This window comes from Triticum aestivum, chromosome 1B (genome assembly GCF_018294505.1).
Source record: "Triticum aestivum cultivar Chinese Spring chromosome 1B, IWGSC CS RefSeq v2.1, whole genome shotgun sequence".
In the NCBI taxonomy this organism is placed as follows: domain Eukaryota; kingdom Viridiplantae; phylum Streptophyta; class Magnoliopsida; order Poales; family Poaceae; genus Triticum; species Triticum aestivum.
Window position 1 is genome coordinate 526,009,144 of NC_057795.1, and position 25,297 is coordinate 526,034,440.

Sequence of the window (25,297 nt, forward strand, 5' to 3'; positions counted from 1 at the left end):
GGCGCGGGAGCAGCGAAGCTCCGGCGAGCGGATCTGTAGGAGGAGGCGCGCAGGGCGCAGGGAGCGAGCGCTCCGGCGTGCGGCAGGAGGGACCAGGCTCCGATGGGCTTGCCCGGGCCCGATCTAGGCTCAGCGGGCCCGTGGGCTTCACGGTGGCGCAAGGAGTCCAGGGCGACGTGGCTAGGACACATGGCAGGCTCCGGTTGGCCCTGGAGGTGGCTGGCGGTGGCGCTGCCCACTAGGGTGGCGCCACGTGGCGGTGGCGAGGTGGAGGCGCGGGAGGAGCGCCAAGTGGCGGTGGCGGAGCGGGCCGGCGCGGAAAACGATGAGGGCGGTGGCGGCTGATGATTGGGGGCACGAGAACCAAGGTGGGAGGTTGGAGGAGGCCAGAATTGACACGGGGAGGTGTTTATATAAGGCAGGGAGCTAGGGTTGGGGGTTTTTGTCCGTTTTCAGACCGTACGATCGCCATCGAACGGTGGGGTGGTGTAGGTGGACTAGATGGGCTGTGGAGAGGGGCCTTGGGCTTAGGGGATAGAAGAGAAGGGCAGCCCGACACGGTTTTCGAAGCGAAAACATCCGACGATTAAACCGACTACGGATGACGGTTAGGCTGCCAAACGAACTCCGAATGCGACGAAATTTGGCAGGCGGTCTATCTACACTATAATAAGACCGCATGCCAACTATCACCCCATTCCGAGAACATTTTTATGCCACTTATAAAAATAATATTTGGAGGTGCCGCGGGCGCGTGCGAGTGTGGTCTGGACACCGAACGGACAACGGAGAGAACCAGGAGGACCCGAACGGATGCAAGTTTTGAAAAACATGCAGATGAAATGCAGATGACGACATGGCAAAATGCAACACGCAAGCAAATGACATGGCAACGACGGCGAATAACTTGCATACACCTGGTGCATCGAATCCGGGGCGTTACACAGCGATCCTCGCGAGGTCGGTCACGCCACTCCTGGCGAGGGCCTCGATCGTCCCATCGTCCTCCACCTCTTCCTCCTCCTCGACCGTAGCCCCTGTCGTTGCGCTCGGGGCGTCGACCGATGCGTCCTTCTCGAACGGCTCTGAGCTCCTGGCATTCGTTGGTGTTGTGGGTGTAGAGGTTGTGGTAGGCGCAGAATCGGTTGCCCTTGGACGACTCCGGCTGGTCCCTGCCGTGCTTCGTGTCTGGTTCTGCTGCGAGCATGGCTGCTCCTTTGCGCTTCACGTCCTTGGCCTTGGCCTTCTTCTCTTCTAGGTCTACAGCTGGAAGCTCAAGGAGGGAGAGGTGCCCTTCCTCAGCTCTTGCGCACTTGGTCGCCAAGTTGAACAGCTCCAGAGATGTGCACAGATCCTCGTGAATAGCGAGCTCCTCCTTCATCTTGACATCACGGACGCCATCGGAGAATCCTGAGATGATGGCCTCCTCAGTCACCTTGGATCTTGAGGCGAGCGCTGTTGAAACATTGGATGTATTTCTGCAGGGTCTCTCCAGGCTGCTGCTTGATGCGGCGCAGGTCACCCACAGCCGGAGGGCGGTCGCGAATGCCCTGGAAGTTGGCAATGAAATGGCTGTGCATCTCATCCCAAGAGGAGATCGAGCCGGGAGGCAAGTTCACGAGCCAAGTGCGGCCATCGTCCTTGAGAGCCATGGGAAACCAATTCGCCATGACCTTTTCGTCTCCGTTGGCTGCCTCGATGCCCAGCTCATAGAGCTGCAGGAACTCTGCGGGGTCGGCGGTGCCGTCGTAGCGAGGAGGCAGATCCGGCTTGAACTTGCCCAGCCAGGCGATGTTGCATAGCTCGGTGGTGAAGGCGCGGCAGCCTGCTGTGGTCACCGGAACCCTTTATAGGCATGGGGCTTGCTCCTGATGATTCCCGCGCGCCACTGCTAGGGGCAGCGCGGGGTCTTGGCGTGCTGGTGCAGGGATGCGGTCTTGCCATGCTGGAGCAGGGAGCATGTGCGTGCCTTCTTGAGGCCGAGGGATTTCTTGGCAGCTCCTTTCTTGTCACGCGGGCGCTGGACGCGGTGGGTCACATGCAGGAGCCGCGTTCCTTGGATCCAGGGCGCCTTCTTGGGGAGGAGGTGGTGGAGGCACCCCCTGAGCCGCATCGCCCATGCAGGATGGATGGCGAGGTAGCGAGAGGGACGGCGCAGGAGAGCCCCTGCGGCGCTGACGAGCTCAGTGATGCGAGCGAGCCACTCCACGTAGAGGTCGTTGACGGGGCGGTAGTGCAGGAGCTCACGTGCCAGGAGAAACGCGGCATGCACGTCCGTGGGAGCGCGACGAGCGTGAGACGACGAACCAGCTGGAGTCAGCAACAGAGTGGCGATGTAGCCTTCCCGCTGCACCGAGGGATGCAGCGATGATGCTTGCTACTCGTTCCCCGCCGGGCTGGTGGCGGCATTGGCGGCAGGCGACGGAGAACGATGAGGAGGCCCACGACAGGAGCCGTCTGGCCGACGCGGGCGGCGAGAGCAGCCCGACGCTCGGCGCGAGCTCGGCGAGCGTCTTCCATGGATGCGGCGAAGCAATGGAATGCAGAACAGCGGAAAGAAGATTCCGGCGGACCCCTACCTGGCGCCCCAAATGTCGGATATCGGGTTCCGGCAAAACCCTTAAGGTTCAAATTCCAGGGTGTGCACGAAGATCTTCTCCCTACTGAAACACGCCCCAAAACCTCGCCGCGATTCTAGCTAGCACGATGAACAACACAAGAGACACGAGATTTATACAGGTTCGGGCCATCATTGTGGTGTAATACCCTACTCCTGTGTGTGGTGTGGTGGATTGCCTCTTGGACTGATGATGAACAGTATAGAGGAAGAACAGCCTCGCGAGGGGTGTTCTTGTGGTGGTGGTGTTCTACTTGGGAAGGATTCATTCGGGGTTCAGATGAGATGCCTCTCTATTGTGGTGGTTATCTCTATTTATGGAGGCCCTGGTCCTCTTCCCAAATATTGAGCGGGAAGGGAGACAACAACGGCCATTTTGAAAGGGGAAAGCTAGTACAAGCTATCCTGACTAAAGGTGGTCTTCGACTGCCAAAGGCACTGGTGGTGACGCCATCTTGGGCTCCATGGTGACCTCCGTCCTGCCGCTCTGCTGGTCTTGGTCTCATTGCACCGATATAGAAACATTTTCCTAATGCCTCGATACCCCATGCCTGCGCTTGCCCCCTTTGTACCAAAGAGGAAACAAGGACACTATGCAGGCTGGCGCCTGTCTGGCGCCCGCCTGGTCTTGATTGTCATCGCTTGCATCACGAGCACCTCGTGAGGTACCCCTTGCCTTGATCTCTCCGCCTCCTCGTGAGCCTGCCTGGTGAGGCCGCCCCTGAGGAGGCCTTGTGTCGTCCGCCCCACGAGGCTTGGCCCCTTGCGAGGGTCTTGAACTTGGGTTGATGAAGATGGGCCGTACTGGGCCACTGCTGAGCCACGCCGCAGGCCGCAGGTAGGCAAGTCTGGGGACCCCCGTTCCCAGAACGCCGACAACCCCCTCTCCACACAGGTCATCAGCGTTAAGGTACGTCGACCCTAGTAAGGAAGATGCCCACGACACCAGTACGTGATCACTTTGGATTGCGAGAAGTAGCGCTACCTGTGATAACATGCGCTACCGGATACCTAGCCCACGGCACCAGTCATGACTACTTTGGATCGCCGGATACCTAGGTAAGCCGCTGCATCAAATAACGGAGCCATCATGCACACAACCGACGGCAACCGACGCTAGGTTAACCCTAGAAAGAAGAAACCCACTTTAGACTGCGTGATCACTTTGTATCACGACGAGCAGCACTACGAGAACAAGATCTGCGATGGCCTGGACCACCGGAAAGCTAGGTTACCAGCCCCACTAGGTTAACCAATATGACGAAAACGGCAACAGTTCATTTGATGCTGCCGCGAGTGAGACAAATGTGGGGAAACGGGATGCGGTACCTGCGAGCGCAGGAGGTTCACGACGGTGCCGCGCGCGCTCTCGGACGAGGTCGCCGACGATGAGATCGCCACCGCTGTTAATCCTACGGAACCTCAACAGAATGGTGGAGGATCTGCGTGAATGATGGAGCAGCATGATTGATGGATCGGTTGTCGGTAGGTCGTACCTGGTCGTGGGGTCGTGTCATCTTTTTTTTCGGGAGGACACCGTATACATACATATGGGTTATACGGGTTATATGGGGCTTGGATATGGGCTATGGGCCTTGGATATGGGTAGCGGCGGGCCGGAGAAAAAATATATGGCAGGGTCAAGAATACCCCTAGGAAATTGAGTTAGGGGGGTGCACCGGAGCAAGGCTCGTTATCCGGATAGTAGATACTTTCATTCTAAGTTATAGTTTCAGTTTGTTGCTCCATTTGTTGAAGTCATTTACATGATGCCGCCTTTCACACTTTGGATTGAATGACATTTCCATGTTGTGAATTTTATTAGTGAATCAAGAACTCTGTTTGTAATCTAGGATCTGGCTGAAGTCATTTTATGTAATTCAAAGATGGTGTGAATATTGGCATTAAAACTACTTCCTCCGTTCACAAATATAAGATGTTTTGCATATTTTAGTATGGACTACATATGTAGTGAAATGAGTGAACAAACACACGAAAACATGTCTATATACATTCGATTCACAAAATCTAGAACATCTTATATTGGTGAACCTAGGGAGTATCATTTTAGGATCTTATGCTGGCAGTTGTTGTTTCTTTAAGAAACCCTTAGGCACCTTGAAGACAATTTGGATGATTGGTTGGATGAACAATTGGGAAACTACTTCGATGATGATTATCTTGTGTTTGATTGTCCAGGTAATATTCTTAATGCATGTTTATATCTTGTTAGTTTGTTGGACTATTTCATGCCACCTACTATTCTTACCACCTATATGGCCCCAATGTAATGAATTTCCTTTTAATTCTTACTATTTTAAAATTATGCACTACTGTGTACATGGTGCCATCTTTACCTATCTCTTATGTGGTTCTGTAATATGTCTTATTTTATGAAAAATCTGAGATAACTAGATTGCTTAACATTACATGCAGGCAGTTAACCCAATGTTCCACATCTTGCTTTGGCAGGCCAGATTGAACTCTTCACTCATGTTCTAGTTCTGCGTAACTTTGTTGAGTATCTGAAACGGAAAAATTTCACTGTTTGCGTTGTGTACCTTTTGGATTCGCAGGTTTGAATCACTAATATACTTTTCCTTTACAACAACACTGAACTCAAAACCCAGACTAATATCTGTTTGTTTTTCTTGGTACAGTTTGTCAGTGATGTCACAAAATACATTAGCGGTTGAATGGCTTCTCTTTCTGCTATGATTCAACTTCAGCTTCCTCATATCAACATCCTTTCAAAGATGGACCTGGTTTCCAATAAATAAAGATGTGGAAGATTATGTTCTCTTTAATTTTTTTCTCCCATAATTAGTGCTACCTCTTGAGCACGGCGTTGGTTTTCCCTTGAAGAGGAAAGGGTGATGTAGCAAAGTAGAGTAAGTACTTCCCTCAGTTTTTGAGAACCAAGGAATCAATCAAGTAGGAGACTCCTCACAAGTCCCTCGTACCTACACAACCAAACAAGAACCTCGCAACCAACACGATAAAGGGGTTGTCAATCCCTTCACGGTAACTTGCAAAAGTGAGATCTGATAGAGATAATAAGATAAGATAAATATTTTGGGTATTTTTATGATATGGATTGGAAAGTAAAGATTGCAAAATAAAGTAGATTGGAAACTTATATGATAAAAGATAGACCCGGGGGCCATAGGTTTCACTAGTGGCTTCTCTCAAGATAGCATAAGTATTATGGTGGATGAACAAATTACTATCGAGCAATTGATAGAAAAGTGCATAGTTATGAGAATATCTAGGCATGATCATGTATATAGGCATCACGTCTGCGACAAGTAGACCGAAACGATTCTCCATCTACTACTATTACTCCACACATCGACCACTATCCAGCAGGCATCTAGAGTATTAAGTTCATAAGAGCAGAGTAACGCATTAGGCAAGATGACATGATGTAGAGGGATAAACTCAAACAATATGATATAAACCCCATTTTTTTATCCTCGATGGCAATGATACAATACGTGCCTTGCTGCCCCTGCTGTGACTGGGAAAGGACACCGCAAGATTGAACCCAAAGCTAAGCACTTCTCCCATTGCAAGAAAGATCAATCTAGTAGGCCAAACCAAACTGATAATTCAAAGAGACTTGCAAAGATAACCAATCATACATAAAAGAATTAAGAGGAGATTCAAATATTTCTCATAGATAAACTTGATCATAAACCCACAATTCATCGGATCTCGACAAACACACCGCAAAAAGAGTTACATCAAATAGATCTCCAAGAAGATCAAGGAGAACATTGTATTGAGATTCAAAGAGAGAGAAGAAGCCATCTAGCTAATAACTATGGACCCGAAGGTCTGTGGTAAACTACTCATAACTCATCGGAGAGGCTATGGTGTTGATGTAGAAGCCATCCATGGTTGATTCCCCCTCTGGCGGAGCACCGACGAAGGCTCCAAGATGGAATCTCGCGGATACAGAAGGTTGCAACGGTGGAAATAGGTTTTTGTGGTGCTCCTGGATGTTTTCGGGGGACGTAGATATATATAGGCGAAGGAAGTCGGTCAGGGGAGCCAAAGGGGGCCCATGAGGGTGGGGGCGTGCGCACCCCCCTAGGGCGCGCCAGGCACCCTTGCGGGCGCCTCGGCTGTTTCTTGACGTCCACTCCAAGTCTCCTGGATTGTGTTTGTTCCAAAAAGATCGCTCCCGAAGGTTTCATTCCGTTTGGACTCCGCTTGATATTCCTTTTCTTCGAAACACTGAAATAGGCAAAAAAACAACAATTCGGACTGGGCCTCCGGTAGTAGGTTAGTCCCAAAAATGATATAAAAGTGTAAAGTAAAGCCCATAAACATCCAAAAAGGGTAATATAATAGCATGGAACAATCAAAAGTTATAGATACGTTGGAGACGTATCAAGCATCCCCAAGCATAATTCCTGCTAGTCCTCGAGTAGGTAAATGATAAAAACAGAATTTTTGATGTGGAATGCTACCTAGCGTATTTCTCAATGTAACTCTCTTTATTGTGGCATGAATGTTCAGATCTAAATGATTCAAGATAAAAGTTCATATTGACATGAAAACAATAATACTTCAAGCATACTAACAAAGCAATCATGTCTTCTCAAAATAACATGGCTAAAGAAAGCTATCCCTACAAAATCATATAGTCTGGCTATGCTCTATCTTCATCACACAAAGTATTTAATCATGCACAACCCCGATGACAAGCGAAGCAATTGTTTCATACTTTAGTGTTCTCAAACTTTTTCAACTTTCACGCAATACATGAGCATGAGCCATGGACATAGCACTATATGTGGAATAGAATGGTGGTTGTGGAGAAGACAAAAAGGGAGAAGATAGTCTCACATCAACTAGGCGTATCAATGGGCTATGGAGATGCCCATTAATAGATATCAATGTGAGTGAGTAGGGATTGCCACGCAACGGATGCACTAGAGCTATAAGTGTATGAAAGCTCAAAAAGAAACTAAGTGGGTGTGCATCCAACTTGCTTGCTCACGAAGACCTAGGGCATTTTGAGGAAGCCCATCATTGGAATATACAAGCCAAGTTCTATAATGAAAAATTCCCACTAGTATATGAAAGTGACAACATAGGAGACTCTCTATCATGAAGATCATGGTGCTACTTTGAAGCACAAGTGTGGAAAAAGGATAGTAACATTGTCCCTTCTCTCTTTTTCTCTCATTTTTTGGTGGGATTCTTTGGCCTCTTTTTTTATTTGGGCTTCTTTGGCCTCTTTTATTTTTTTGTAAAGTGCGAAGTCTCATCCCAGCTTGTGGGGGAATCATAGTCTCCATCATCCTTTCCTCACTTGGGACAATGCTCTAATAATGAAGATAATCACACTTTTACTTACTTACAACTCAAGATTACAACTCAATACTTAGAACAAAATAAGACTCTATGTGGATGCCTCCGGCGGTGTACCGGGATATGCAATGAATCAAGAGTGACATGTATGAAAGAATTATGAAGGTGGCTTTGCCACAAATATGATGTCAACTACATGATCATGCAAAAGCAATATGACAATGATGCAGCGTGTCATAATAAACGTAACGGTGGAAAGTTGCATGGCAATATATCTCGGAATGGCTATGGAAATGCCATAATAGGTAGGTATGGTGGCTGTTTTGAGGAAGGTATATTGTGGGTGTATGGTACCGGCGAAAGTTACGCGGCACAAGAGAGACTAGCAATGGTGGAAGTGTAAGAGTGCGTATAATCCATGGACTCAACATTAGTCATAAAGAACACATATACTTATTGCAAAAATCTACAAGTCATTGAATCAAAGTACTACATGCATGCTCCTAGGGGGATAGATTGGTAGGAAAAGACCATCGCTCGTCCCCAACCGCCACTCATAAGGAAGACAATCAATAAATAAATTATGCTCCAACTTCATCACAAAGCGGTTCACCATACGTGCATGCTACGGGAATCACTAACTTCAACATAGGTATTCCTAAAATTCACAACTACTTAACTAGCATGACTCTAATATCACCCTCCTCATATCTCAAAACAATTATCACGCATCAAGTTGATCATAGCATCCAATTCACTTTCTATGATAGTTTTTATTATACCCAACTTGGATGCCCATCATTCTAGGACCAATTTCATAACCATAGCAAATACCATGCTGTTCTAAAAGACACTCAAAATAATATAAGTGAAGCATGAGAGATCAATAATTTCTACAAAATAAAACCACCGCCGTGCTCTAAAAAGATATAAGTGAAGCACTAGAGCAAAATTATCTAGCTCAAAAGATATAAGTGAAGCACATAGAGTATTCTAATAAATTCCGAATCATGTTGTGTCTCTCCCAAAAGGTGTGTACATCAAGGATGATTGTGGTAAAATAAAAAGCAAAGACTCATATCATACAAGATGCTCCAAGCAAAACACATATCATGTGGCGAATAAAAATATAGCTCCAAGTAAAGTTACCGATAGACGAAGACGAAAGAGGGGATGCCTTCCGGGGCATCCCCAAGCTTAGGCTTTTTGTTGTCCTTGAATTATCTTGGGGTGCCATGGGCATCCCCAAGCTTAGGCTCTTCCCAATCCTTATTCCATAGTCCATCAAATCTTTACCCAAAACTTGAAAACTTCACAACACAAAACTCAACAGGAAATCTCATAAGCTTCGTTAGTGCAAGAAAGAAAAACCACCACTTAAGGTACTGTAATGAACTCTTTATTTATTTATATTGTTGTTAAACCTACTGTATTCCAACTTCTCTATGGTTCATACCCCCCGATACTAGCCATAGATTCATCAAAATAAGCAAACAACACACGAAAAACAGAATCTGTCAAAAACAGAACAGTCTGTAGCAATCTGTAACTTTCAAATACTTCTGGAACTCTAAAAATCCTACAAAATATAAAGTCCTAGGAAATTTATCTATTGATCTACTGAAAAAGGAATCAACTAAATAGCATGTTTCTATGATTTATTAAAATTATTCTCGTGCGTGCAAAAGTTTCTATTTTTCAGCAGAATCAAATTAACTATCATCGTAGGTTATCCTATAGGTTCTACTTGGCACAAAAACTAATTAAAACATAAAACCACATATAAACAGAAGCTACATGATTTATTTATTACTAAACAGAAGCAAAAATCAAGGAACAAAAATAAAATTGGGTTGCCTCCCAACAAGCGCTATCGTTTAACGCCCCTAGCTAGGCATAAAAGCGAGAATAGATCTAAGTATTGCCATCTTTGGTATTCAATTCATAAGTGGCTCTCATGATAGATTCATAAGGTAATTTGATTTTCTTTCTAGGAAAGTGTTCCATGCCTTTCCTTAATGGAAATTGGAATCTAATATTTCCTTCCTTCATATCAATGATTACACCTATCGTTCTAAGGAAAGGTCTACCAACAATAATAGGACATGAAAGATTGCAATCTATATCAAGAACGATAAAATCTATGGGCACATAATTCCTATTTGCAACAATAAGAACATCATTAATCCTTCCCATAGGTTTATTAATAGTGGAATCTGCAAGGTGCAAGTTTAAAGAGCAATCATCAAATTCATGGAAACCTAGCACATCACATAAAGTTTTTGGAATCGTGGAAACACTAGCACCCAAATCACACAAAGCATAGCATTCATGATCTTTAATTTTGATTTTAATAGTAGGTTCCCACTCATCATAAAGTTCTCTAGGTATAGAAACTTCCAATTCAAGTTTTTCTTCATAAGATTGCATCAAAGCATCAACGATATGTTTGGTAAAAGCTTTATTTTGACTATAAACATGAGGAGAATTCAACACGGATTGCAACAAGGAAATACAATCTATTAAAAAAAATTATCATAATTAAATTCCTTGAAATCCATCATAGTGGGTTCAATGCTATGTAAAGTTTTGACCTCTCCAATCCCACTTTTACCAAATTTAGCATCAAGATCTAGAAACTCCGAATCATTGGGACGCCTTTTAACTAAAGTTGACTCATCTACAGTCCCATCATTATCAAGATTCATATTGAAAAACAAATATTTAATAGGGGACACATCAATAACTTTTAGATCGTCATCATTATTTTCATGGAAACTAGAAGAACACGCTTTTACAAAGCAATCTCTCTTAGCACGCATCCTAGCGGTTCTTTCTTTGCACTCATCAATAGAAATTCTCATTGCTTTGAGAGACTCATTGATATCATGCTTAGGTGAAATAGATCTAAGTTTCAAAGAATCAACATCAAGAGAAAGTCTATCAATGTTTCTAGCCAATTCATCAACTTTAAGCAATTTTTCTTCAAGCAAGCATCAAAACAACAAGCTACAACATCCCAACATAATAACAAAAGGCATGGGCATGAAGTACAGGTAAAGCACAACAAAACATGAACACTGAGCTATCTCCAGAAACAACTAGAACATGCTCAAAAGGACATGGGAAGATTGCAAATAATAACAGTTTCAGACTTTAGCAGAAATAACATCAGGTTGCAATGTTTAGAGCTATCAAAAAACATGTTACAGGAACTTATCATGACAAACAAAGGCATGGCATGATACTACTAAATGCATAGATCAAAAGTCCTTTACTGATCATGAGCCAAAAAGGCATAGAAAATATGATGGCACCCATGTAAACATGGCAAGTTATATTACAGATTCATACATGGCAGGAACAACAATAAGTAGGCATGTTATTGAGCTTGAAGCACTCACCACAGAGCAATACATGGCATGGCAAGGCAACCAACAGTAAGAAGACATGTCTGTGAAGCTAAGCATGGCAAGGACAAGTTCATAGGGTTCATGGATCACTAGGAAAACACATGGGAACTAGTGAACTTAATGTTAACAGGCTGACAACAACATCATCAAGCAACTTTGGAGCAAGATTACAACAATCTACAGCAGGCTATAATTTCAACCAAGGGCATGAATGGATAGAGCAAGACATGTAGATCAAAACATATTTATAGAACATCTCCAGATTATGCATAGAATGACTAGTAGCAACATGTTTACATATCAACAAAATATAACAGAATCTGTCTAGCAAAACAGCAACAGCAAGTACCCTCCTTAACAAGCTCGATGCACTCAGCACACAACTCACAAAAATACATGGATAGCACCACTGAAAAAATGTCATGGCATAGATCAAAACACATGTATACATCAACCTCATAGGATGCACATATCAATCATGGCAAAAATGACAAAAGAGCAAGTTATAACAGTTTCAGCAGGTTAACATCAACAGGCACTCTTCCAACAGCATTTCGGGCATCAAGATGAACTCAAATGAAAATGATGCAATGGAATGAAATGAAGTACTCGATGAGACGAACAATTTGACATATTACACGCACGAAACAGAGCTACGGGTGCAGAGATGTGACATGTCAAACATAGCATGATTATTATACAGAATCGGGGACTTAGTAGAAAATGACCTCGCAGGGGGGGTGGACATGTCCGGGCCAAATCGGACACGTCCGGCGTTGGAGGCTGACGAGCGGGCCCCACGTGGTAGCTGCGTGGAGGCGGCTGGGCGCGGTGTGCCGGCGCCATGGCGTCGGGCGACGTAGGGAGGCCGGCAGCAAGGGGACTCCGGATGGAGGCGGGGTCCGGCGCGGTCGACGAGGCCGGGAACGGGGCGGATCCGGTCCGGGGCGACCGGATCTAGCCAGAGGGAGGCCGCCGGCGAGGCGCGGACTCCGGCGAGCTCCGAGCTCCGGCGGGGACCTGGAGGGGAGAGAGAGAGAGTGAGGCAGGGTGAGGGAAGAGGGAGAGAGATGGCGCGGCGCGGGGCACTGGCCTGGAAGGTCGCCGGCGGCGGCTCCGGCCTGCGGCGTGGGAGCAGCGAAGCTCCGGCGAGCGGATCTGTAGGAGGAGGCGCGCAGGGCGCAGGGAGCGAGCGCTCCGGCGTGCGGCAGGAGGGACCGGGCTCCGATGGGCTTGCCCGGGCCCGATCTAGGCTCAGCGGGCCCGCGGGCTTCACGGTGGCGCAAGGAGTCCAGGGCGACGTGGCTAGGACACATGGCAGGCTCCGGTTGGCCCTGGAGGTGGCTGGCGGTGGCGCTGCCCACTAGGGTGGCGCCACGTGGCGGTGGCGAGGTGGAGGCGCGGGAGGAGCGCCAAGTGGCGGTGGCGGAGCGGGCCGGCGCGGAAAACGATGAGGGCGGTGGCGGCTGATGATTGGGGGCACGAGAACCAAGGTGGGAGGTTGGAGGAGGCCAGAATTGACACGGGGAGGTGTTTATATAAGGCAGGGAGGCTAGGGTTGGGGGTTTTTGTCCGTTTTCGGACCGTACGATCGCCATCGAACGGTGGGGTGGTGTAGGTGGACTAGATGGGCTGTGGAGAGGGGCCTTGGGCTTAGGGGATAGAAGAGAAGGGCAGCCCGACACGGTTTTCGAAGCGAAAACATCCGACGATTAAACCGACTACGGATGACGGTTAGGCTGCCAAACGAACTCCGAATGCGACGAAATTTGGCAGGCGGTCTATCTACACTATAATAAGACCGCATGCCAACTATCACCCCGTTCCGAGAACATTTTTATGCCACTTATAAAAATAATATTTGGAGGTGCCGCGGGCGCGTGCGAGTGTGGTCTGGACACCGAACGGACAACGGAGAGAACCAGGAGGACCCGAACGGATGCAAGTTTTGAAAAACATGCAGATGAAATGCAGATGACGACATGGCAAAATGCAACACGCAAGCAAATGACATGGCAACGACGGCGAATAACTTGCATACACCTGGTGCATCGAATCCGGGGCGTTACACAGCGATCCTCGCGAGGTCGGTCACGCCACTCCTGGCGAGGGCCTCGGTTGTCCCATCGTCCTCCACCTCTTCCTCCTCCTCGACCGTAGCCCCTGTCGTTGCGCTCGGGGCGTCGACCGATGCGTCCTTCTCGAACGGCTCTGAGCTCCTGGCATTCGTTGGTGTTGTGGGTGTAGAGGTTGTGGTAGGCGCAGAATCGGTTGCCCTTGGACGACTCCGGCTGGTCCCTGCCGTGCTTCGTGTCTGGTTCTGCTGCGAGCATGGCTGCTCCTTTGCGCTTCACGTCCTTGGCCTTGGCCTTCTTCTCTTCTAGGTCTACAGCTGGAAGCTCAAGGAGGGAGAGGTGCCCTTCCTCAGCTCTTGCGCACTTGGTCGCCAAGTTGAACAGCTCCAGAGATGTGCACAGATCCTCGTGAATAGCGAGCTCCTCCTTCATCTTGACATCACGGACGCCATCGGAGAATCCTGAGATGATGGCCTCCTCAGTCACCTTGGATCTTGAGGCGAGCGCTGTTGAAACACTGGATGTATTTCTGCAGGGTCTCTCCAGGCTGCTGCTTGATGTGGCGCAGGTCACCCACAGCCGGAGGGCGGTCGCGAATGCCCTGGAAGTTGGCAATGAAATGGCTGTGCATCTCGTCCCAAGAGGAGATCGAGCCGGGAGGCAAGTTCACGAGCCAAGTGCGGCCATCGTCCTTGAGAGCCATGGGAAACCAATTCGCCATGACCTTTTCGTCTCTGTTGGCTGCCTCGATGCCCAGCTCATAGAGCTGCAGGAACTCTGCGGGGTCAGCGGTGCCGTCGTAGCGAGGAGGCAGATCCGGCTTGAACTTGCCCAGCCAGGCGATGTTGCATAGCTCGGTGGTGAAGGCGCGGCAGCCTGCTGTGGTCACCGGAACCCTTTATAGGCATGGGGCTTGCTCCTGATGATTCCCGCGCGCCACTGCTAGGGGCAGCGCGGGGTCTTGGCGTGCTGGTGCAGGGATGCGGTCTTGCCATGCTGGAGCAGGGAGCATGTGCGTGCCTTCTTGAGGCCGAGGGATTTCTTGGCAGCTCCTTTCTTGTCACGCGGGCGCTGGACGCGGTGGGTCACATGCAGGAGCCGCGTGCCTTGGATCCAGGGCGCCTTCTTGGGGAGGAGGTGGTGGAGGCACCCCCTGAGCCGCATCGCCCATGCAGGATGGAGGGCGAGGTAGCGAGAGGGACGGCGCAGGAGAGCCCCTGCGGCGCTGACGAGCTCAGTGATGCGAGCGAGCCACTCCACGTAGAGGTCGTTGACGGGGCGGTAGTGCAGGAGCTCACGTGCCAGGAGAAACGCGGCATGCGCGTCCGTGGGAGCGCGACGAGCGTGAGACGACGAACCAGCTGGAGTCAGCAACGGAGTGGCGATGTAGCCTTCCCGCTGCACCGAGGGATGCAGCGACAATGCTTGCTGCTCGTTCCCCGCCGGGCTGGTGGCGGCATTGGCGGCAGGCGACGGAGAATGATGAGGAGGCCCACGACAGGAGCCGTCTGGCCGACGCGGGCGGCGAGAGCAGCCCGACGCTCGGCGCGAGCTCGGCGAGCGTCTTCCATGGATGCGGCGAAGCAATGGAATGCAGAACAGCGGAAAGAAGATTCCGGCGGACCCCTACCTGGCGCCCCAAATGTCGGATATCGGGTTCCGGCAAAACCCTTAAGGTTCAAATTCCAGGGTGTGCACGAAGATCTTCTCCCTACTAAAACACGCCCCAAAACCTCGCCGCGATTCTAGCTAGCACGATGAACAACACAAGAGACACGAGATTTATACAGGTTCGGGCCATCATTGTGGTGTAATACCCTACTCCTGTGTGTGGTGTGGTGGATTGCCTCTTGGACTGATGATGAACAGTATAGAGGAAGAACAGCCTCGCGAGGGGTGTTCTTGTGGTGGTGGTGTTCTACTTGGGAAGGATTCGTTCGGGGTTCAGATGAGATGCCTCTCTATTGTGGTGGTTATCTCTATTTATGGAGGCCCTGGTCCTCTTCCCAAATATTGAGCGGGAAGGGAGACAACAACGGCCATTTTGAAAGGGGACAGCTAGTACAAGCTATCCTGACTAAAGGTGGTCTTCGACTGCCAAAGGCACTGGTGGTGACGCCATCTTGGGCTCCATGGTGACCTTCGTCCTGCCGCTCTGCTGGTCTTGGTCTCATTGCACCGATATAGAAACATTTGCCTAATGCCTCGATACCCCACGCCTGCGCTTGCCCCCTTTGTACCAAAGAGGAAACAAGGACACTATGCAGGCTGGCGCCTGTCTGGCGCCCGCCTGGTCTTGATTGTCATCGCTTGCATCACGAGCACCTCGTGAGGTACCCCTTGCCTTGATCTCTCCGCCTCCTCGTGAGCCTGCCTGGTGAGGCCGCCCCTGAGGAGGCCTTGTGTCGTCCGCCCCACGAGGCTTGGCCCCTCGCGAGGGTCTTGAACTTGGGTTGATGAAGATGGGCCGTACTGGGCCACTGCTGAGCCACGCCGCAGGCCGCAGGTAGGCAAGTCTGGGGACCCCCGTTCCCAGAACGCCGACACCCCCCTCTCCACACAGGTCATCAGCGTTAAGGTACGTCGACCCTAGTAAGGAAGATGCCCACGACACCAGTACGTGATCACTTTGGATTGCGAGAAGTAGCGCTACCTGTGATAACATGCGCTACCGGATACCTAGCCCACGGCACCAGTCATGACTACTTTGGATCGCCGGATACCTAGGTAAGCCGCTGCATCAAATAACGGAGCCATCATGCACACAACCGACGGCAACCGACGCTAGGTTAACCCTAGAAATAAGAAACCCACTTTAGACCGCGTGATCACTTTGTATCACGACGAGCAGCACTACGAGAACAAGATCTACGATGGCCTGGACCATCGGAAAGCTAGGTTACCAGCCCCACTAGGTTAACCAATATGACGAAAACGGCAACAGTTCATTTGATGCTGCCGCGAGTGAGACAAATGTGGGGAAACGGGATGCGGTACCTGCGAGCGCAGGAGGTTCACGACGGTGCCGCGCGCGCTCTCAGACGAGGTCGCCGACGATGAGATCGCCACCGCTATTAATCCTACGGAACCTCAACAGAATGGTGGAGGAGCTGCGTGAATGATGGAGCAGCATGATTGATGGATTGGTTGTCGGTAGGTCGTACCTGGTCGTGGGGTCGTGTCATCTTTTTTTTTGGGAGGACACCGTATACATACATATGGGTTATACGGGTTATATGGGGCTTGGATATGGGCTATGGGCCTTGGATATGGGTAGCGGCGGGCCGGAGAAAAAATATATGGCAGGGTCAAGAATACCCCTAGGAAATTGAGTTAGGGGGGTGCACCGGAGCAAGGCTCGTTATCCGGATAGTAGATACTTTCATTCTAAGTTATAGTTTCAGTTTGTTGCTCCATTTGTTGAAGTCATTTACATGATGCCGCCTTTCACACTTTGGATTGAATGACATTTCCATGTTGTGAATTTTATTAGTGAATCAAGAACTCTGTTTGTAATCTAGGATCTGGCTGAAGTCATTTTATGTAATTCAAAGATGGTGTGAATATTGGCATTAAAAATACTTCCTCCGTTCACAAATATAAGATGTTTTGCATATTTTAGTATGGACTACATATGTAGTGAAATGAGTGAACAAACACACGAAAACATGTCTATATACATTCGATTCACAAAATCTAGAACATCTTATATTGGTGAACCTAGGGAGTATCATTTTAGGATCTTATGCTGGCAGTTGTTGTTTCTTTAAGAAACCCTTAGGCACCTTGAAGACAATTTGGATGATTGGTTGGATGAACAATTCGGAAACTACTTCGATGATGATTATCTTGTGTTTGATTGTCCAGGTAATATTCTTAATGCATGTTTATATCTTGTTAGTTTGTTGGACTATTTCATGCCACCTACTATTCTTACCACCTATATGGCCCCAATGTAATGAATTTCCTTTTACTTCTTACTATTTTAAAATTATGCACTACTGTGTACATGGTGCCATCTTTACCTATCTCTTATGTGGTTCTGTAATATGTCTTATTTTATGAAAAATCTGAGATAACTAGATTGCTTAACATTACATGCAGGCAGTTAACCCAATGTTCCACATCTTGCTTTGGCAGGCCAGATTGAACTCTTCACTCATGTTCTAGTTCTGCGTAACTTTGTTGAGTATCTGAAACGGAAAAATTTCACTGTTTGCGCTGTGTACCTTTTGGATTCGCAGGTTTGAATCACTAATATACTTTTCCTTTACAACAACACTGAACTCAAAACCCAGACTAATATCTGTTTGTTTTTCTTGGTACAGTTTGTCAGTGATGTCACAAAATACATTAGCGGTTGAATGGCTTCTCTTTCTGCTATGATTCAACTTCAGCTTCCTCATATCAACATCCTTTCAAAGATGGACCTGGTTTCCAATAAATAAAGATGTGGAAGATTATGTTCTCTTTAATTTTTTTCTCCCATAATTAGTGCTACCTCTTGAGCACGGCGTTGGTTTTCCCTTGAAGAGGAAAGGGTGATGTAGCAAAGTAGAGTAAGTACTTCCCTCAGTTTTTGAGAACCAAGGAATCAATCAAGTAGGAGACTCCTCACAAGTCCCTCGTACCTACACAACCAAACAAGAACCTCGTAACCAACACGATAAAGGGGTTGTCAATCCCTTCACGGTAACTTGCAAAAGTGAGATCTGATAGAGATAATAAGATAAGATAAATATTTTGGGTATTTTTATGATATGGATTGGAAAGTAAAGATTGCAAAATAAAGTAGATTGGAAACTTATATGATAAAAGATAGACCCGGGGGCCATAGGTTTCACTAGTGGCTTCTCTCAAGATAGCATAAGTATTATGGTGGATGAACAAATTACTATCGAGCAATTGATAGAAAAGTGCATAGTTATGAGAATATCTAGGCATGATCATGTATATAGGCATCACGTCTGCGACAAGTAGACCGAAACGATTCTCCATCTACTACTATTACTCCACACATCGACCACTATCCAGCAGGCATCTAGAGTATTAAGTTCATAAGAACAGAGTAACGCATTAGGCAAGATGACATGATGTAGAGGGATAAACTCAAACAATATGATATAAACCCCATCTTTTTATCCTCGATGGCAATGATACAATACGTGCCTTGCTGCCCCTGCTGTGACTGAGAAAGGACACCGCAAGATTGAACCCAAAGCTAAGCACTTCTCCCATTGCAAGAAAGATCAATCTAGTAGGCCAAACCAAATTGATAATTCAAAGAGACTTGCAAAGATAACCAATCATACATAAAAGAATTCAGAGGAGATTCAAATATTTCTCATAGATAAACTTGATCATAAACCCACAATTCATCGGATCTCGACAAACACACCGCAAAAAGAGTTACATCAAATAGATCTCCAAGAAGATCAAGGAGAACATTGTATTGAGATTCAAAGAGAGAGAAGAAGCCATCTAGCTAATAACTATGGACCCGAAGGTCTGTGGTAAACTACTCACAACTCATCGGAGAGGCTATGGTGTTGATGTAGAAGCCATCCATGGTTGATTCCCCCTCTGGCGGAGCGCCGACGAAGGCTCCAAGATGGAATCTCGCGGATACAGAAGGTTGCAACGGTGGAAATAGGTTTTTGTGGTGCTCCTGGATGTTTTCGGGGGACGTAGATATATATAGGCGAAGGAAGTCGGTCAGGGGAGCCAAAGGGGGCCCATGAGGGTGGGGGCGTGCGCACCCCCCTAGGGCGCGCCAGGCACCCTTGCGGGCGCCTCGGCTGTTTCTTGACGTCCACTCCAAGTCTCCTGGATTGTGTTTGTTCCAAAAAGATCGCTCCCGAAGGTTTCATTCCGTTTGGACTCCGCTTGATATTCCTTTTCTTCGAAACACTGAAATAGGCAAAAAAACAACCATTCGGACTGGGCCTCCGGTAGTAGGTTAGTCCCAAAAATGATATAAAAGTGTAAAGTAAAGCCCATAAACATCCAAAAAGGGTAATATAATAGCATGGAACAATCAAAAGTTATAGATACGTTGGAGACGTATCAAGCATCCCCAAGCTTAATTCCTGCTAGTCCTCGAGTAGGTAAATGATAAAAACAGAATTTTTGATGTGGAATGCTACCTAGCGTATTTCTCAATGTAATTCTCTTTATTGTGGCATGAATGTTCAGATCTAAATGATTCAAGATAAAAGTTCATATTGACATGAAAACAATAATACTTCAAGCATACTAACAAAGCAATCATGTCTTCTCAAAATAACATGGCTAAAGAAAGCTATCCCTACAAAATCATATAGTCTGGCTATGCTCTATCTTCATCACACAAAGTATTTAATCATGCACAACCCCGATGACAAGCGAAGCAATTGTTTCATACTTTAGTGTTCTCAAACTTTTTCAACTTTCACGCAATACATGAGCATGAGCCATGGACATAGCACTATATGTGGAATAGAATGGTGGTTGTGGAGAAGACAAAAAGGGAGAAGATAGTCTCACATCAACTAGGCGTATCAATGGGCTATGGAGATGCCCATTAATAGATATCAATGTGAGTGAGTAGGGATTGCCATGCAACGGATGCACTAGAGCTATAAGTGTATGAAAGCTCAAAAAGAAACTAAGTGGGTGTGCATCCAACTTGCTTGCTCACGAAGACCTAGGGCATTTTGAGGAAGCCCATCATTGGAATATACAAGCCAAGTTCTATAATGAAAAATTCCCACTAGTATATGAAAGTGACAACATAGGAGACTCTCTATCATGAAGATCATGGTGCTACTTTGAAGCACAAGTGTGGAAAAAGGATAGTAACATTGTCCCTTCTCTCTTTTTCTCTCATTTTTTGGTGGGATTCTTTGGCCTCTTTTTTTATTTGGGCTTCTTTGGCCTCTTTTATTTTTTTGTAAAGTGCGAAGTCTCATCCCAGCTTGTGGGGGAATCATAGTCTCCATCATCCTTTCCTCACTTGGGACAATGCTCTAATAATGAAGATAATCACACTTTTACTTACTTACAACTCAAGATTACAACTCAATACTTAGAACAAAATAAGACTCTATGTGGATGCCTCCGGCGGTGTACCGGGATATGCAATGAATCAAGAGTGACATGTATGAAAGAATTATGAAGGTGGCTTTGCCACAAATATGATGTCAACTACATGATCATGCAAAAGCAATATGACAATGATGGAGCGTGTCATAATAAACGTAACGGTGGAAAGTTGCATGGCAATATATCTCGGAATGGCTATGGAAATGCCATAATAGGTAGGTATGGTGGCTGTTTTCAGGAAGGTATATGGTGGGTGTATGGTACCGGCGAAAGTTACGCGGCACAAGAGAGACTAGCAATGGTGGAAGTGTAAGAGTGCGTATAATCCATGGACTCAACATTAGTCATAAAGAACACATATACTTATTGCAAAAATCTACAAGTCATTGAATCAAAGTACTACATGCATGCTCCTAGGGGGATAGATTGGTAGGAAAAGACCATCGCTCGTCCCCAACCGCCACTCATAAGGAAGACAATCAATAAATAAATTATGCTCCAACTTCATCACAAAGCGGTTCACCATACGTGCATGCTACGGGAATCACTAACTTCAACATAGGTATTCCTAAAATTCACAACTACTTAACTAGCATGACTCTAATATCACCCTCCTCATATCTCAAAACAATTATCACGCATCAAGTTGATCATAGCATCCAATTCACTTTCTATGATAGTTTTTATTATACCCAACTTGGATGCCCATCATTCTAGGACCAATTTCATAACCATAGCAAATACCATGCTGTTCTAAAAGACTCTCAAAATAATATAAGTGAAGCATGAGAGATCAATAATTTCTACAAAATAAAACCACCGCCGTGCTCTAAAAAGATATAAGTGAAGCACTAGAGCAAAATTATCTAGCTCAAAAGATATAAGTGAAGCACATAGAGTATTCTAATAAATTCCGAATCATGTTGTGTCTCTCCCAAAAGGTGTGTACATCAAGGATGATTGTGGTAAAATAAAAAGCAAAGACTCATATCATACAAGATGCTCCAAGCAAAACACATATCATGTGGCGAATAAAAATATAGCTCCAAGTAAAGTTACCGATAGACGAAGACGAAAGAGGGGATGCCTTCCGGGGCATCCCCAAGCTTAGGCTTTTTGTTGTCCTTGAATTATCTTGGGGTGCCATGGGCATCCCCAAGCTTAGGCTCTTCCCAATCCTTATTCCATAGTCCATCAAATCTTTACCCAAAACTTGAAAACTTCACAACACAAAACTCAACAGGAAATCTCATAAGCTTCGTTAGTGCAAGAAAGAAAAACCACCACTTAAGGTACTGTAATGAACTCTTTATTTATTTATATTGTTGTTAAACCTACTGTATTCCAACTTCTCTATGGTTCATACCCCCCGATACTAGCCATAGATTCATCAAAATAAGCAAACAACACACGAAAAACAGAATCTGTCAAAAACAGAACAGTCTGTAGCAATCTGTAACTTTCGAATACTTCTGGAACTCTAAAAATCCTACAAAATATAAAGTCCTAGGCAATTTATCTATTGATCTACTGAAAAAGGAATCAACTAAATAGCATGTTTCTATGATTTATTAAAATTATTCTCGTGCGTGCAAAAGTTTCTATTTTTCAGCAGAATCAAATTAACTATCATCGTAGGTTATCCTATAAGTTCTACTTGGCACAAAAACTAATTAAAACATAAAACCACATATAAACAGAAGCTACATGATTTATTTATTACTAAACAGAAGCAAAAATCAAGGAACAAAAATAAAATTGGGGTGCCTCCCAACAAGCGCTATCGTTTAACGCCCCTAGCTAGGCATAAAAGCGAGAATAGATCTAAGTATTGCCATCTTTGGTATTCAATTCATAAGTGGCTCTCATGATAGATTCATAAGGTAATTTGATTTTCTTTCTAGGAAAGTGTTCCATGCCTTTCCTTAATGGAAATTGGAATCTAATATTTCCTTCCTTCATATCAATGATTACACCAATCGTTCTAAGGAAAGGTCTACCAACAATAATAGGACATGAAAGATTGCAATCTATATCAAGAACGATAAAATCTATGGGCACATAATTCCTATTTGCAACAATAAGAACATCATTAATCCTTCCCATAGGTTTATTAATAGTGGAATCTGCAAGGTGCAAGTTTAAAGAGCAATCATCAAATTCATGGAAACCTAGCACATCACATAAAGTTTTTGGAATCGTGGAAACACTAGCACCCAAATCACACAAAGCATAGCATTCATGATCTTTAATTTTGATTTTAATAGTAGGTTCCCACTCATCATAAAGTTCTCTAGGTATAGAAACTTCCAATTCAAGTTTTTCTTCATAAGATTGCATCAAAGCATCAACGATATGTTTGGTAAAAGCTTTATTTTGACTATAAACATGAGGAGAATTCAACACGGATTGCAACAAGGAAATACAATCTATTAAAAAAATTATCATAATTAAATTCCTTGAAATCCATCATAGTGGGTTCAATGCTATGTAAAGTTTTGACCTCTCCAATCCCACTTTTACCAAATTTAGCATCAAGATCTAGAAACTCCGAATCATTGGGACGCCTTTTAACTAAAGTTGACTCATCTACAGTCCCATCATTATCAAGATTCATATTGAAAAACAAATATTTAATAGGGGACACATCAATAACTTTTAGATCGTCATCATTATTTTCATGGAAACTAGAAGAACACGCTTTTACAAAGCAATCTCTCTTAGCACGCATCCTAGCGGTTCTTTCTTTGCACTCATCAATAGAAATTCTCATTGCTTTGAGAGACTCATTGATATCATGCTTAGGTGAAATAGATCTAAGTTTCAAAGAATCAACATCAAGAGAAAGTCTATCAATGTTTCTAGCCAATTCATCAACTTTAAGCAATTTTTCTTCAAGCAAAGCATTGAAATTCTTTTGAGAGATCATAAATTCTTTAACACTACTAGTAGAATGCCCGTGCGTTGCTACGGGCTTTTGAAATATTTTCCTTGAGTTATGTGAGTATCATTGAACTTACTCATTGGAATACCAGTTGGAAATAAATGTTGCCATAAACATTTATTGTAATTCCACCCGGTTTTCTTTATTTTGAGTGCGTCGTTGTTGTGGGATATCATCACTTGCACATCTTTTTGTTGTATAACACATGGTGAATTTTTGTCCGCTTCCAATGATGTCGCCCCAAAAACCCTCTAAATGGATTTCTTTTTGAACCCCGACATAATCCATCTCCATCTCTCTCATATTCTACAAAATTAAATATGTATATAGAAATATACCTTTTGAGTATTATATCATGTGCAACATACATACAAAGAAGAACAATTATTTGCATGCACCTCTTTTGGTTGTGTAAAACTCGTTGAATTCTTAGCCCCCTCCTTCATCGTTACATCAGGGTCTTTGTCAGTCGACATCTCCGAAGCACAATCAAATCCATCAGTTTTTATGACCTACAAAGGTATTCTAATATAAACAAAGATTAGAATAATTTTTTATGATGGTGGTATGGAAAAAATATATTAATTGGACAAATGCTAGAAATGAGCAGTTTCTAGTAGATTGAGTGGCATGCCAATTTTAACAATTTTAGGCTCACCTCTAAATCACATGTTGATGGTTATTCTCACGAATATCTACTATTTAGGGTATGTGGTATATTGCCCATAAAAAACTATGTTACATTTCTCCATGAGCAAACAACGGATTTCCCCTCTATATAATGATAGTCGGTCATCCATAATTTCTTGGATATTTTTAAGTAATTTATTGAGAAAATAGTTTATGCTATTCTGAATATATATAATGTACAGGTATAAATAAAGCTTTACTTTTATGATATTCGCATTATACCCCTCCTATACGACTTGTTGTCCTCTCCCGTATGACCGCACTCTATCCACTCCCTCTCCGCACCACTCACTCTCTTGTTCCCCTCCCTCTCTAGATCCATAGACTTCACCCGCGTCGCTCACTCTCCTCTCTCCTCCCTCGCCCCCACAACCAACAAAATCGGCGACCTCATCTCCCACCCCTCCACCCTTTCATCCCTCCCCTCTTCTCACCAAAATTAGTGAAGGGGGGATCAAGGGACCAAATGGTTGCCTCATCCGCCCACAAACTGGCGAACAACATCACGCCAAGGTCACTAACGCCGTCATGAAATGACAGGCTTCTTCCACCTCGACAGACTTGCTCACGCACCAAGATATGAGAGGGGGCCTTCTACTTCTCCCTCGCTCATCACCCATTTGGCCAAACCATGGATCAACCTTCCTCTATTCTGACCCATGCTATGGACCGAGCTCACTTCCCTCCTCAAGGACATCTCTTCATCCCTTTCCACGTGTGGCATGTTGCACCGGTAACCCTCACCTTAACTCCCTCCCTTTCCTCCCATATCAAGACATGCATGTGTTTCTGCTCGGCCGCTTCACCTCACCGCCGCCTTCATCTCCTCATACAATGTCGTTTCTGCCGCCTTCTACCAGCTGTAGAAGAGCGTGTTCGATTCTTGAACCTACAAAATATAAAATGCTGAGGTCAATAAGTATGAATTTCTCTTGTCCCTAGTACTATATTTTTATACATGCTTATTGCATAACCAACCTGTGCATCATAGTGTACGGTGGACTTGCTGAGCTGCTCGACCTTGAGCTTGTCAGTTTGGCAGAGCATGATCTTTGTCTTAACCTCCATCTGCAGCTCGGCCTCGCGGATGGCGACAGCCTTGGCGGCCTCAACCTCAGCGACCTTGGCCTGCCAGTCCCAGCCTTCCCCT

The 25,297-nt window shown here is 45.7% G+C and overlaps 2 pseudogenes; both read left to right on the forward strand.

Annotated features, from left to right (window-relative positions):
• Nucleotides 1-325: 325 nt before the first annotated feature.
• On the forward strand, nucleotides 326-5,440 carry LOC123079461 (GPN-loop GTPase 3-like; annotated as a pseudogene).
• A 6,985-nt stretch (nucleotides 5,441-12,425) lies between these two features.
• The window catches only part of LOC123079463 (GPN-loop GTPase 3-like), a 94,931-nt pseudogene continuing 82,059 nt past the window's right edge, over nucleotides 12,426-25,297 (forward strand).